At 36.5% G+C, this 16,694-nt stretch overlaps 1 protein-coding gene across 2 annotated transcripts in view; it reads left to right on the top strand.

Moving 5' to 3' along the window:
• P2RY8 (P2Y receptor family member 8) overlaps positions 1 to 16,694 on the top strand; it is a 75,475-nt gene that overhangs the window by 45,486 nt on the left and 13,295 nt on the right. Inside the window, exon 5 of one of the 2 annotated variants that reach the window (XM_007501009.3) lies at positions 3,050 to 3,225. The gene's annotated coding sequence lies outside the window, so the exon portion shown is untranslated. Of the gene's footprint in view, positions 1 to 767; positions 3,226 to 16,694 lie in introns of those variants that run through there. The other variant, XM_016424813.2, reaches the window with a different exon arrangement.

Below are 16,694 nucleotides of genomic sequence, written 5' to 3'. Positions count from 1 at the left end.
TTTTCTTAGAACTGATACTAAGGCAGAAAGTAGCAGCTAAGTAACTCAGGGAATAGAGAGCAGCCCTGGAAATGGGAGGTCCTGAATTAAAATTTGACTTCAGTTACTAGCTGTGTGACCCTGGATAAGTCATTTAACCCCAATTTCCTAGCTCTTACTGCTCTTCTGTCATGGAAGCAATACTTAGTAGTAATTCTAAAACAGAGGATAAATGTTTTAAAAATAAATAAATAAAAATTACAGAAAAGATGCTGACTTGCCTTCATAAAGTTCCTCACTAGGAAATCTCTACACCAATGAAATCACAGATCTAGTCCCTATCTCTAACTTTAGGTAATCTACATTTACTCTCCCTAACTAGTAGGACTTGTTTAGCCCCATTAGCATGTCTTTTAAAAAAAAGTTTGATAAATCTTGAGTTGGTAGTTTTATCCTGTGTGACAGAATTTTGACAAAGTGAAAAAGCATATTAAAGGCAGGTGATATTATGATATTCCTTTTTCTTTGCATTGGCTTCTCACATACCTGGAATGTTCTTTCTCCTCACCAACTATTCCATCAAAGGTTAGCTCAAGGGCTACTTTCTCTACATGAAGCCTTTCCTGATCTCCTGGCTGCTATTGCTTTCACTGTTGAAAATCTTGTAGCTATTTTCTATCTATTTTCTATCTATCTATCTATCTATCTATCTATCTATCTATCTATCTATCTATTTCTACCTATGTACCTACATACCTATCTACATATATATATATATATATATGTCTATCAACCTACCTATCCATCCATCCATCTGTCTATTAATCCATCCATCTACTTCCAACCTACATACTACCTATTTATGTCTATCTATCTATATGTCTATCTGCATGTCTGTCTATCTACTTACCTACCTACCTACTACCTATCTATTTCTCTATCTGTTTACCTGTTATTTATCTGTAAATAACAGGTAAACAGATATCTATCAGCCTCTACCTATCTGATTCTCTATCATATCATCTATCATAAGCTCCTTGAGGGCAGAGACTTTCACTCTTATCTTTGTATCTCTGGTACCAAACAAAGTGCATGGCACACAGTAGAAATGTAATGCATATTTATTGGTTAATTGATATTTCGCTTTTACAAGACCAAGGAAAATATTGATAAGATTTGCTAGCTAAGTATATTCAAACTAGATACAAGCTAGGATGTTTCCCAAGATGCATTTCATCTTCTAGGTTAGCGACAAAGCCATACTAACAGGTAAAAAAGAGAGCATCTTTGCAGAAGTAAGAATTTCATACTGAGGAAAACCTTTACTTCAAGACTACTTCCTAGTCCAGTGGACTCTATCCACCTGAACTCATTAAATTGCTGATCTCTCAGTTAATATTCATAGTGTCCCATAGTGAAAAGTGCTACATGGTGTCACCACATCTGGAGAAACTTAACATGACATTAGTCATTTGCGGAAAAGCGTTTAGGGGGTATGGCTGGTATATAACCTGTTTTCCACATCACAATATTCTTCTGAGAATCCTTATATGATGACTGTGATTTAAGGGCCCAGAGAAGGTGAACTGCGATTCATTACAGTATCCCTAATGCAATTCACTCATCATTCATTTGCTCATGCAGTGACCATTTATTAAGTCCTGATAGTATGTGCTTGTGGAGATGGAAGAGGGAAGGACTGTAAGGAGAATGCAAAAACAGTCAAAATGTTGTCTGTCTTCATGTAATTTGCAGCCTAGTAAGGGAGATAGAACAGATACACAAATATGAACTAACAATCATCTTCGTCTTCATAAAAATAGTAATGGAGAAGAATAGACTATCATGAACATTCAAATGGTACAGAATGCTATGCAAAGACTAAAGAAAGATAATTCTTAACTGGGGGGGATTGAAGAGGACTTCCTAGAAGTAGTAAATGAAGTTGGTCTCAGAATATGTTTTCTTTATTTCAATATGTTTTCTCTATTTCAATTTCACTCCAATAAAGGGTAGGGTCTAGACATGATTATATTAGTAAAGAGAACTCTGAAGGTGAGGAAAATCCTTCTATGATATACCTTCTCTGCAATTTATAATCTTAGAGAATTACTGAGAACACTGATAGACCCAGGACCACAGAGCCAAATATTGGTGACACATAGTGTCAGAGGTGAGACTTGAACCCAAAGAATCATGAAAGTCTACTCTATGCAAGATATTTTGCTAAATGCTATGGATATTAATTAGTAATCAATTGATAATAAGTAATAATAATTAATATTTAGTAGTAATTGATCAACAAGCATTTATTATATCCCAATCAATGTGCTAGGCACTGGGGATATAAAGAGAAAAAAAAGAACCAATTCCTTCTTTCAAGGATCTTTGAGAGACAAAACATGTTCATATATATGTAATCATATGCAGAATAATGACAAAAGAAATGTTACTGCTTTTCAGTCCCACTGAGTCTTTGTGACTGCTTTTGAAATTTTCTTGGCAAAGATACCAGAGTGATTTAGTCATTTCCTTCTCCAGAAACTGAGGCTAACAAGGTTAAGTGACTTGCCTAGAGTCACATGTCTGAAGACAGATTTGAACTCAGGTTTTTCTGACTTTGAGCTTGGTACCCCATCCTCAATACCACCTATAAGATTGTTAAATAGAAGATAAAGGAGGAAAAGTACTTGTTGTAAGAGGAATCAGGAAAGGCTTCATGTAGAAAGAGATGCTTGAAGTGAGAGATCTTATGAGGTGGAGTTTCACAGATGGAAAACAACCAATGCAAAGGCACAGAGATAGATGGGTGCCATGGATGAGGAATGGAGAAAAAGCCAGCTACAAGTTATTATTTTGGTTAAAAAAAAAAAAACCTCAGCTTCTGTCTTAGAATCAATAATGTATATTGATCCAAGGCAGAAGGGTCTGAGGCTAGATTTGAACTCAAGTCACTGTTTTATCCACTCGGTCACCAAGCTGCCTTCAGGGAGATGTAATGCTATCAGCATTCTTTGTTTCACTGGGTTTTTGTACACTTTGTAAACTTGAAAGTCCTCTTCTGCTGTAGGTTGTCATCCTTTCCACAGATGGAAGAGGTTGGTGTGGTGCAGTGGTAAAAGCATCTGACCACAAGTGAGGAGATCTCAGCCGGAGATGTGCTTCCACACTTACTGGCTGTGTGATGCTAGACCGGTTACTTCAACTGTGAGGTCCTCCTTCCTCATCTGTATAAACATCTCTAAGGTACTTTTTGGTTCTTACAATCTACAAAAACAAGACACTGAGACAATCTGTTTCAGGCTGGATGGGAGGTGGGGAAACGTGGGGAAGAGAAGCCTGTACAAATATTTAGTAGTGGGATCAGCCAGGATAATATCAGAGAATGGTGAGCTTGACTGAAATGTGAACTAGAGAAAGAAGAGTTGTTTGAAATAAGTCTGGAGAGGATAATAATAGATTAAGGAGGGCCTTGAATGCTAGGTTAAGGAGTTTCACTTTTAATTTGGGGCAGTGCATAATCATCACAGAGGCAATCAGATGGCAAAATGTAGAGAGCATCAGGACTGGAGTCAGAAGCCTCAGACACTTACTAGCTGTGTGACCCTAGGCAAGTCACTTAACCCTGTTTGTCTCTGTTTCCTCATCTATAAAATGAGCTGGAGAAGGAAATGGCAAACCACTTCGGTGTCTCTGGCAAGAAAACCCCAAATGGGGATGAAGAGTCAGATAGAACTAAAATGCCTGAACAACAGCCATCACAGATTTGTAAGCAAAGAATTAATTTGATCGGAACTATAGATTGGGAATAGCATTTTGACAGCCATATTAAATATAGGTTGGAGAAGGAAGCCTGAAAGGAGAGGGAACAGTGCAGAAGCTATTATAATAGCCCAACTGAATGGAGTGGGTCCCGCCTGAATCAGAATAGTCAGAATGAATGAAGTCAAAAGGGAGGGATACCAAAAAAAGAAAAAAAAATGTAGAATCAGGACTGAAAGGGTTTAATAGCTGATTCAAAATATACTGAATGTTGTAGTCTGATATTTAGGTTCCTAATATAAAATGAAAGAAAAAATATATATTCAAAGAAAAAGTTTTGAAATCTTTAAACTACATATCCATAACCAGGCATGTTGTTCATGAATCCTGAAAATGAGGGGAAATGCAGGCTTCTAGCCAAGAGAACCTGAAGATGTTGGTCAAACTTATGAGTTATGAGTAGATTTCACACCTGGGTGTTAACTACTTGTGCAGAAAATTCATACTCAAAATGAAACCTTGAGCATTTTAAAATTAGTTTGAGGAACCTTCCTCATAGGTTCCTTAAAACAATATGAGAGTCATAACAAATTGTAGCTTAGTTAAGGAGAAAGAACGGAGAAATTCAGTGGTCTCTGACTAAAGATGCTTCATATTCCAGAGGTAAGCCTTAATCCTATGTGTTGACCTATTTTTGATGGGCCCATTCAATTTCCACTGGGGAAAGCTTTTATGAGTCATATCTCACATTAAAGCAACCGCCAAAGTCTAAAACTATTGTAACCTTGTAGAGAGAGGGACTACAGAATCAAGGCAGCCTGGCAGGTAACTGTCATTTTAAGTAAAAGGGAAAGAATGAAATATAGTCTATTTTATGAAAAGAGACAGAATGCTGAGTAAGTAACGAGATTCATGAGATTTCTATAAAGAATCTTATAGTCCTACCATTTCCTAAAATTCATATTTTTGATGACTTCAATGAATAAAATGATCACAATCCTTCATTTGCCTAGAACCTCAATTCTGTTGTCTCTTCTGCTGACTAGAGCATAGATGAAAGCCTGGGAGGGAAATGTACTAACCTCTGAAAATTCAAAATAGATATGACAAAACCTATGCACTAAAGCTTACATTTATGAATCATAAAATGTGATTATAATAGATGGTTTTGTCCTTTGAACATGGAGTAGAGTGATATTTTACTTCTGACATGATGGTAATACTTTATGTAATGAGTTATATTATTTCTCTTGATTGGTATAAGGAAAAGTTAAATAATTATGTATTGGACAGTGTGACAGAGGCTATAGAATACTCTCCAAGCTCAGTATGCCAACAAAAGGCTCTCTGTTTGACTGAAATGGGGCCTAAAGATTAAATAAGTGAATGGGATACATCCAGAATCCCTGGACAGGCAAATCTCCAGTTAGCACAGGGGTATGCCTCCATAGAAAAGAGTCATTCTCTTTTTGGAAATTGTAAAGAAGCTAGAAAAAGGAAACATGTATCCACTTAGACCCAGAGGAATTCTATCTAACTAGAATAGTTCAGAGGTTGAGTACCATCTAGTCTATAATTCAATTCCATTCAATTCAAATCAACAGTGTTTGAGTGTCCACTATGTGTTGGGCACTGTACTAGGCACTGGAGAAAGAGAGACAAAAAAAAGAAAGAAAGAAAGAAAGAAAGAAAGAAAGAAAGAAAGAAAGAAAGAAAGAAAGAAAGAAAGAAAGAAAGAAAGAAAGAAAGAAAGAAAGAAAGAAAGAAAGAAAGAAAGAAAGAAAGAAAGAAAGAAAGAAAGAAAGAAAGAAAGAAAGAAAGAAAGAAAGAAAGAAACAGTCTAAGAAAAAGCATGTACTTGGATGAGTAAATATTAGATGTATACAAATAAATTCAAAATAATTTTAAGTTTGAAGAATTATATTAACTATGGTAATCAAGGAAATTCTCTTGAAAGAGGTAGCATTTGAGCTGAGATTGATGGTAGCTAAGGTAGGGGGTCTAGGAATGCTAATTTTCTTTTACCCACACTTCTAATTACCTTACCTAATATATTATTTCTGAATTTCTATATTCTATTTTCTCTTCTTAAATTTTGATAAATGGCAATCCCTCTACTGTTATGGATTATAGTCCCTCATGGTGCTGTAGTTATAAACCTGCAAAAGACCCTACAGTTCACATGGCAAAAATCCTTCATTTTACAGATAAGCAAACTGAGGCCAAATATGGTTAAGTGACTTTACCAAGGTCACATATGTGGTGAGTAGGACTTGAACCTAGATTATCTGCCAATACTCTTTCCAGTGTTCTATCTTGCCTCCATATTTACTTCCAAAAAAGATCTACTCAATATTCCAAAGTTCTTCTCTTGGTTCTTTTAATATTGATAGATATTAGTACAATAATTTAGTTGTCCTATCCTTGCTATATAAGCAACCCATCTACTTTTCTGTTAATATATATTATTGATGATATTGTTTAATGTACATTAGCACTCAATCATTGTGCATCACTGGAAAGGCCAGTTAGGTGGTTTGGTGGATAGAGTGCTGGCCTGGAATCAAGAAGACTTATCTTTTTTAGTTCAAATCCAATCTCAGACACTAGCTGTGTGATCCCAAGTAAGTCACTTAACCTTATTTGCCTCAGTTTCTTTATCTGTCAAATGAACAGGAAAAAGAAATGGCAAACTATTCTGCCAATAAAACCTGAAATGGGCTCACAAAGAGTCAAAGGATCACACTGAAAATGATTAAACAATCACATCCCTGGAAATTTGACTTTCAGGGCTGGAAGAGAGACTTTGGCCAGATTTAGTCATTCTTGACCATAAAACCTATCCTGCTGCCACCAGTGATGTTACTTGACCTTTTGAGAATACATATTCTGCCCTTTGATTAGCCAGAGAGGACAATATTTTAAAATATCAAATGACATGTCAGCATCTGGTTTATGAAGGCTACAGAGAATGTGGTAACACAGTGAGAGTGTGGGCTCTGAGGTTTGGGATACAGCATTATCTAAATTGAAATTATCAAAAATTGAATTTTTATCAAAATTGAAAAAGCAGCAAAAAAAAAAGTATGCAAATCCTGAGGAAATTTATAGTCTACTTGCACTCATTCTGAATCAGTCATTTCCCTTTGAATTACTTGCATTTTTTATTCTTCTGAGACTGTGGTGAGTTGTGATTTTCAGCCATCCATTAACTGGGGAAATATTGGTAATAACAATGGTTTGTCTGAAATGGTACTAAAAAGATAAGCTTTTCCTGTATCGAGCATAGTGGATATAGGTGAAAGTCTATAATAACAACAGAAATTATCATAATAGTTAATATTCACATAGTATTTCATATGTGCCAGGCACCATGATAAGTGTTGTATAATTATTATTTCATTTGATCCTGGAAGATTGGTCCTATTATTGTCCTCATTTTATTGATGAGAAAACTGAGGCAAATAGAAGCTAAGAGGCTGCCCAAAAGAATCTATACTGATCATTTTTTATTCAATTCTGAGGTCAACTAATATTTCTCTTTACCACGAGTTCAAGATATACATATTAAAAGACAGATCCATTGGGCCACCCATCCAAATATCCAAGCTGAAAAATAAATTATTTTCATCCACTTTGGCTTTTCAATGTAAAAAGCTAGACCAATGTCTTTTGATTAAATGTATATTTACAGGAAAAATAGGAAATAATTAACCGAAGGAAAGCACTAGAATTGAGAGGTTGGGGAAGAATTCCTGTTGTTTGGTTATTTCGGTTGTGTCTGCCTCTTTGTGAACCCATTTGGAGTTTTCTTAGCAAAGATACTGGAGTGATTTGCCACTTCTTTGCCAGCTCATTTTACACATGAGCAATTTGAAGTAGAATCATCTGAGGTCAGATTTGAACTCGGGAAGTTGAAGTTGGGTCTTCCTGACTCCAGGTCTGGCACTCTTATCTGCTCCATCTAGCTTCCTGGAACATAATAAACACTTAACAAATGATGATTCATTGTTTGGTTGTCAAACTTGACATGTTTTGCTGTAATGTCTTTGTTCTTTGCAAAGGAAGGTTTTGTTGGTTGTGGAACCAGAGAACTAGGTCAGAATGGAGTATAGGAGAGGGAATCTCTGAGGAGTAGCTGTGGTCTTAAAAATAAAGAATATCAATAGAATTTTTAAAATTTTTAATTTTTTAAAAGAATTTACAGTATTAAAATATTCATAGCTGCACTCTTTGTGGTGGCAAAAAGCTGGAAAATGAGAGGATCCCCTTTGATTGAGGAATGGCTTAACAAATTGTGGTATATATTGGTGATGGAATACTATTATTACTATTAATACTTAGTGGCAATGCAGTGATCCTGAACAACTTGGAGGGATCTACGAGAAAGAACACTATCCACATTCAGAGGAAAAACTGGGAGAGTAGAAACACAGAAGAAAAACAATTGCTTGAATACATGGGTCGAGGGGATATGGCTGAGGAGGTAGACTAAATGAATATCCTAATACAAACACTAACAACATGGAAATAGGTTCTGTTCAAGGAAACATGTAATACCCAGTGGAATTGTGCGTCGACTGCGGGAAGGATGGGGTAAGGGGAGGGAGGGAAATAATGTGATTCCTGAAAATAAGGAATAATGTTCTAAATTGACTAAATGAATTAATTTTTTAAAAAGAATTTACAGTATTTTATTTGTGGAATTCTGCAAGTCTAATTCCATTTAAACAACTGAATCATTCTTAAATAGTAAAAAAAAAAAAGGAAGGGGCAGCTGGATAGCTCAGTGGATTGAGAACCAGGCCTACAGACAGGAGGTCCTAGGTTCAAATCTGGCATCAGACACTTCCCAGCTATGTGACCCTGGGCAAGTCACTTGACCCCCATTGCCTAGCCCTTACCACTCTTCTGCCTTGGAGCCAATGCACAGTATTGACTCCAAGATGGAAGGTAAGGGTTTAAAAAAAAGGGGGGGGGGGAGGCAGCTGGGTGACTCAGTGGATTCAGAACCAGGCCTAGAGACAGGAGGTCCTAGGTTCAAATCTAGTCTCAGACACTTCCTAACTGTGTGACCCTGGGCAAGTCATTTGACCCTTATTGCCTAGCCCTTACCACTCTTCTGCCTTGGAACCAATACACAGTATTGATTCCAAGACAGAAGATAAGAGTTTTAGTTAATAAGTAAACAAATAAATAAATAAGTAGTAAAAAAAAAAGACTTATTGGCCATGTCCCTTAATATCTGAGACTGAATAAGTCTTAGAGTCTCAGACAACTGTTTAAAAGTTGAATAGCTGTAATGTTGTTTGTTTGGGGTTGGGTTTTTTTTTGGTAATTGGATTTATTCTTTTGTTTGTTTTTGTAGTTCTTTTTTGTGATTTGAAAATTTTTATTTAATTGATTAATTTAGAATATTTTTCCATGCTTACATGATTCATGTTCTTTCCTCCTCTCCTCCCACCCCCACTCCAGAAGCCAACAAGCAATTCCATTGGATTTTACATGTGTCCTTGATCAAGACCTATTTCTATATTATTGATATTTGCAATAGGGTGATCATTTAGAGTCTACATCCCCAATCATATCCTCAGTGACCCATGTATTCAAGCAGTTGTTTTTCTTCTGTGTTTCTACTCCCACAATTCTTTCTCTGGATGAGGATAGCATTCTTCCTCATATGTCCCTCAGAATTGTCCTGGATCATTGCATTGCTACCCGTAGAGAAATCCATTACATTTGACTGTACCACTGTGTCTCAGTCTCTGTGTACAAGAGAACTTTTTTTTTTTAGAGACCACAGGACTTTCACGCACTTCAGGCTCAACACAGGTTACTTGCATGAACTAAAAACACTAAGGAAATCTTAGGAAGCCTGGACAGAAACACGATGGCAGGAAAAGGAAGATTCTGTCATTCCAGCAGTACTATTCTATGCTTAGGCCACATCTTTCAGAGTTTCATACATACAGAACTGGATGGATTTGGGGAAATCATCTCATCCAATTCTCTCACTTTACAAGAGGAACCTAAGACCCAGAGAGTTTATATGATTTGACAAAGTCAAACAGGTAGTTAATGTCAGAAGTAGGATTTGAACTCAGAGCTTTTGACAACAAATCTAACAGTCTCCAACACCATGCTGCCTCTGGTGTAAGTGTTCACTTCTAATTGCCACAATTTAAGGACAATGAAGGACAGCTAGGTGGTGCAGTGGATAGAGAGCTGGACCTGGGGATGAAAGATTCTGTGTTCAAAGCTGACTTCCGAGACATCCTAGATGTGTGACTCTGGACGAGTCACTTAAGCCCAATTGTCTATCCCTTACCACTCTTCTGCACTGGAGCCAATACTTAGTACCAATTCTAAAACATAAAGTAAGGTTGTTTGTTTGTTTTTTTAAATGACAAATTTGAATCTACCTAGAAAACTAACTCCATGATGAAGGTGATAGAAAACTATGTCATTTGACAATTGGTCAAAGGAACTATGAACTGCTTAGTCTAGAAAAGAAAATAATAAATGGTCATTTAAATAGCACTTTACAGTTTGGAAAGTTCTTTATGTACATTATCTCACCTAATACAACAACCTTGTGAAGAAAATGCTGAAAGTTATTATAATGATCATTTTATAGATGAAGAAACTAAAGTTTAGGTGTCTTGTCCATGGTCGCATCACTAGTAAGTGGCAGTGGTGATATTTGAACCCAGATCTTCCTGGTTTAAAATGTAGGACTCTACTCTCTCTATCACAGTGCCTCTTGCATTTGGAGCAGTAATTATCCATTCTAGTACTCAGAAAAAATTCAGATGTGTGGAGTAGTCACCCTTATTTATGGTTGACATAGAGTAAAAACAAAGGTGAGGAGTTTGAGAAATAGGGAAGTTGAGATGTTCAAAGTGGAACAGAATCAGGGTAGAAAGCAAAACTGATAGGTCCTGAACTAATTGTGGCAGAAGAGGAGAGAAGTCAAGGTCCACAGACGGCAGCACCAATGATCTAGGCATGAACTATAAAGGTGGAGAGGAAGTTTCTGAGAGACAGTAACAGAGGGAGGGTCTGGACGTGAAGATAAAGGAACATGCCAACTGAGCCTCCTGGTCCTGGGTAAGAGGGTACAAGATGAGAGAATCCACCTTTGGAGAGAAGCAGTTTCAACAACAAAACAAAAAACAAAAACAAAAACAAAAACTGAGTCTCTGTAGGTGCCAGAAATTGGAAAGAATGTGAGAGAAATAGATCTAAGATGATAGAGAATTTTTTTAGCAATAGAGAAAGGCTCAGAGAAATGGGAAGAAAGAAGAGAATGAGGACTGGGAACCATTAGGGATTAGTTGAATAGAGATAGAATATGGGAAGAGGTAACAGGGAAACAAGGTTTTCAATTAGGAAAAAGGTGACTCCAAAATCTGAGAGATTATTGGAATTTGCAATAATTGGAATTTTTGGAATTGGAATTTGCTAGCTATACTGAGTCTGCAGTTATAAACAATGAATCAATCAATCAATCAATCAATCAACAGGTATCTATTATTGTCAGGCAGGCAGTTAGGTGACACAGTGGATAGAGAGCCAGACTTGTAGGCCAGAAGACACAACTTCCTGAGTTCAAACCTGGCCTCAGACACTTACTAGCTGTGTGGTAAATCACTTAACCCTGTTTGCCTCAGTTTCCTGATCTGTAAAATGAGCTAGAGAAGGAAATGGAAAACCACTCCGGTATCTTTACAAAGAAAACCTTAAATGGGGTCACAATGAGTCAGACAGAACTTCATAGCAAAAATGTGTCAGGCATTATGTTAAGTTCTAGAGATCCAAAAAAGAGGCTAAAGACAGTCCCTGCCCTCAAGGAGTTCATAGTCTTATCAGGGAGAAGGCATGCAAACAAATATATACAAAGCAAGCTATGACTAGGATAAATAGAAAATAATCAACAGAGGGAAGGGACTAGAATTAAGAAGGGTTGGGAAAGGCTTCCTATAAAAGATGGAGTTTTAGTTGGTATTTAAAGAAAGGGAAGTCAGTAGATGGAGTTGAGGAGGGAGAGCAAATAGGTTCATCCATCTACAGAGCATTAATAAACTAACTTGACTTCAAAGTTCCAACTGGGATGGTACCTAAGAGGCTCTGCAGATCCTGACTTTGAGATGGAGCCACCTCAAGTGATTACAGTTAGGGACAGGTTTGTTTGATAGGAAACATTTCAATTGTAATCACAATCACGATAAAAGCTTATTGAATGCTTACTTTTTTCAGGAAACTGTGAGACCTAGTTCCTTTCCTCAGAGTTTCATTAGGAGAGTGGAGGTAATGAAACTGGGACACCCATCAAGCCCCACCATAATCTGGCTTTGTCCCTAGGACATTGTGCAATTGGGAGACTGGGAGGAAAAGGGGCAATAACGCCTAACAGGAAGACTCCCCTTCAAGAAGGGTGGAATGGCCACACATCTGTACTCATTCTCACTCTAGTCACAAATACCTGAAAGACTATCAAGTGAAAGATAAATTCTCTGTTGTTCCACTGTGTTTCAGTTGCATCTGATTCTTCATGACTCTATTTGGGGTTTTGCTTCGCAAAGATACTGGAATAGTTTTCCATTCTCCAGCTCATTTTGCAGATGAGGAAACTGAGGCAAACAGGATAAAGTGACTTCCCCAGAATCACATAGCTAGAAAGTATCTGAGACCAGATTTGAACTCAAGACAATAAGGCTTCCAATTCCAGGTTAGGTGCTCTATCCACTGTGCCTCTCAGCTTCAGACAGATTAGACTTGGTTATTTGGGGGGGGGGAGTTACAGGGGGGAGAGTTCTACCTCAGAAGACAAATCTAGGAGCAAAGATAGAAGCTGAAGAGGAGCAGGTTTTAGGACTGGCATTAGGAAACGTTTCATAGCAATGTTCAGTTATCCAAAAAGTGGAATTGACTACCTAGAGAGGTAATGAGTTCCCCACCACTAGAGCGTCAAGTTGAGGCCAGATGACTGTTTTAGGGATGTTAGAGAAAGGATTACTACTTGAATAAGAGCTACACTGTATGGATTCGGGGTCCTTTTGAACTCTGAGATTCTGTCATTCAAATAGGGGAAAGTTCAGCAACTTACAGATGCACAAAATATTGAGTTTGAGGTGGTTTTTTTTTAAGCAACAGCAGACAGTCAGGCAACAAAGGAAGGAACTAAAAAATCATATAAAGCAAATTTGAAAAACTCAAGAAGCCACAGTCTGGCTTCTTTTAGCAGAAGCAATATGACCTGTGACCCTGGGCAAGTCTCTCAATTTTATTAAACATGGGGATAATTTATTTTAAATGGGGATAATAAATACCTGTAAATACCCACCTTGCAGAGTTATTATGAAGCTGAAATGAGATAAAGTATATGAAACAGGCACTATTTAAATGTTTAAAATTATTATTAGAGCCCACATCTCCACTAAGAACCTTGTTGACCTCGGAGTATCTTGGTCCCTTAAAACAAATAATTTAATTTGTAAATTATTATAAATTATATAAATTATTATTATTATTATAAATATTATTATAAATTTATATAAAGATGTTCCTGAGCTATCTGGAAAAGGCTTTATAGGGGCAGCTAGATAACTCAGTGGATTGGATTCAGATCTGGCTTCAGACACTTCCTCACTGTGTGACCCTGGGCAATTCACTTAATTAATTCATTAATCACTTAATCATTGTCTAGCCCTTACCACTCTTCTGCCTAGAAACCAATACACTTTTTATTCTAAGACAGAAAGTAAGGGTTTATTTTTTTTTTTAAGGCTACATAGAGTTCAGTCTACTCCATTTAAGAAAATCCATTTGTTCTTACCTTTCTTCCTAGTGCTTGAAGTAAACCTATTGTTCCTGCAGTATTTTTCTCCTAGTCTACATTGTTAAAGAATGGTGATTTGTGTCGCTAGTTTCATATTCTGATTCTAATGCACATCCAAACAATAGGAGAAAAAAAAGCATTAGTGCTTTTTTTTCTATGTATTTCTATGTAGTATCTATGGTTTTCTGAGAAAGCTGGTCCTTTAAGGGTTGTTTTACAATTCTTGTGATTAATCTTTTTATTGAAAAAAATGGGAATTGTTTACCCCATTTTAGAAAAATTTCCATACAAATTAATTCAAGTTGTTTAAAAAATATTAATACTTTAAAGAGGATTAGGGGCAGCTAGGTGGCACAGTAGATTGAGTACCAGGCCTAGAGTCCAGAGGACACATGTCCTGCCTATGTGACCATGGGCAAGTCACTTAGTCCCATTTGCCTAGCCCTTGCCCTTCTATCTTAGAGCTGTTACTAAGACAGAAATTAAGGTGTTATTTTTTTTTAATTGATTGATAGAGGAATGGATGGATGGATGGATGGATGGATGGATGGATGGATGGATGGAAAGATGGATGGGTGGGTGGGTAGGTAGGTAGGTAGGTAGGTAGATAAAGGGATTTGGTTACAAAGAAATTTAATATAAGGGGAAACTTCACAATCGCTAGAGAACTCTTCAAAAAGGAGAATAGGCTCTCTCAGGAGGTTAATGGGTTCCCCTTCAGTGGAGATGAGGTCTTCAAGCAGAAGCTAGATGACCATTAGCCAGGTACATTGCATCAGGAATCTTTTTTATGATATTCTTAATATCATTTTCCATCTTTTCCCACACTAAAATAGCCATTAGCTATCTCTAGTGATCCCTAACCCATGGCCTCACTGTAATTCTGTAATTTTTTTTAAACCTGACCTGAGAGTCCAATGCTAATAAACAGGGGGGTGCTAGAGCAAGTTCATAGCAGAGCCAACTGTTAAATTTTCTGTGGGCATTTATTTATACCTGAGAAATCAGCAACTACACATTAGGGCTTGCTGTATTGCTTTGTTGATTTTCTAGACTTAAATCAATGGAGGAAATATTAATCATGGAAATTAAATTTAAATATGTGTTGTTTTTAAAGAGCTGTTTGTTAAACATTAACCAGCATGCCACTGGGTATGTTGTAATAGAGTTCCTTTATCTGGTCAGGATTAAATCAGATGTCACATTTGGTCCTTCCAGCCTTTACATAACCCTTAACTATCCTTAGTGATTCATTCTCCATGGTCTGGTTGTTGATTTTTTTGCAACTGGCTCAAAAATTTATTGGCATAGGGAACTCCCAGCAAGGAAAATCCCTCTACCAATATCATATTAACACCTACTATAAATCAATTCTCAGAAAAGCCAAAAATTTTAGTTTAACATTAAGAAATGACATTTACATAGTATTCCAGCAATTGTAAGAGACTTGAAAGCAAGGACTGTCTTGATTTTCTTTATATCCCCAGATCTTAGCACAGTGCCTAGAACATAGTAAATATTTAATAAATGTTTATTGATTAACTGTTAACTGCTGCTATTCATTCCTTGAAGCAAACATCTACCAAAGGATTGCTACCTTCATAGTTCCTCCTTCCATAATTAATTCCCAGTTGGGAAAGGAAACTCAAGTTTTATGTGCTTTCTCAAATTATGCCTTAAGATGAAGAGAACTAAGGTGCTGTATTGGATAGATAGCAAGCTGAATATATTTCAAACCATATTGAAGGTATTAGGACTATTTCTTGAGTGAATAAAAGTTTTTGTTATATTTGGGTTTTCCTGTCCATTTTTAGTACCATGTGAATGAGATAAATTTGTATGACTTCTCTGAATGTTATGAAAAATATTTACCCTGTTTTTATCACATGAGATTTCCAGATCCTTTTTCTGATATCAAAATAAAGACGAATATAATTTCTGGTTAGGATTGAACTAGATTGTTACCTTAGTTCCCTTCCAACCTTTAAATAGCCCTTAGCTATATTGAGTGATTCATTCTCCATGGTCTTGTGTGGTTTTTTTTACACCTCACTCTAGAGTTTATTGGCATGGAGAACTCTCAGCAAGGAAAATCCCTCTATCAACATAATATTAACAATGGCTATAATCTACCATTGTAAACTGGAAAATGGAAGCCAAAAAAAGTGGGCCAAAAACTAGCATGTTTGTCTTAGGATTCATTGATGTTAGCAAAGTATGTGCCAAATGAGGGGATTGATCAGTAGAAAACTTGAAAGGTATTTCTGGCTTCTGGGGGGGAAAAAAATCAAACCTGAGGGCATAAGGTATCCTATCCATAACAAAACATTCAGTAGGCACCCACTTGCCAGAAATTGATTTTTAAATTAATGTTTGTTGTTCAATCATTTCACTCATATCCAACACTTCATGACACCATTCAGGGTTTGCCATTTCCTTCTCAACTCATTTTACAGATGAGAAATTGAGGCAAACAGAATTCCATAACTTGCCAAGGACCACACAAGTAGTAAATGTCTAGATGAGCTTTGAACTCAAGAAGATGAATCTCCCTGACTCTAGACTCATTACTCTATCCACTATGCTACCCAGCTTCTCTATTAATTTTAGAATATTTTAATACAAGCATTTCTACTTAGAGATAGAACCAAAGATTGGCAGAGACACCATATAATTCTAAAATCTCTCTTTTTCCTAGGCTATTTTATAGTTCCAATTATAACATTTCTGGACAACAGGCAAAATTTGACATATTATAAAACATCTCAACAGACTTCAAGATAAAAGTTCAACTATTTTTTCATCAAATAGTCAACCTCAGAAAATTATTTTTTATTTATTTTATTTTTCCTAAAATCGTTTAATACCTCTTTGACCATTCTTTTAAAAGATTCCCCTTTCCAATTCATCAATACCACTATTAAACAAGTTATTAAAAGAACTTCCTTCTCTTAGTTTGGAGGTTCTTAAGATTGTGTGTACATGCATGCATGTGTGTATTTCATGAACTCTTAAAGCCGGCTGATAAAGCCAAGGGCACCTCAGAAAAATGTGAGGCTTTAAAAAATTAATTATTAAAGGAATTGCCAATTTTCAGTTGGAGGCTAGTGAA

This window comes from Monodelphis domestica, chromosome 8 (assembly GCF_027887165.1).
Source record: "Monodelphis domestica isolate mMonDom1 chromosome 8, mMonDom1.pri, whole genome shotgun sequence".
NCBI lineage: Eukaryota > Metazoa > Chordata > Mammalia > Didelphimorphia > Didelphidae > Monodelphis > Monodelphis domestica.
Note: the sequence above shows the minus strand (reverse complement) of the source record. Positions and strands in the feature narration are given on the sequence as shown.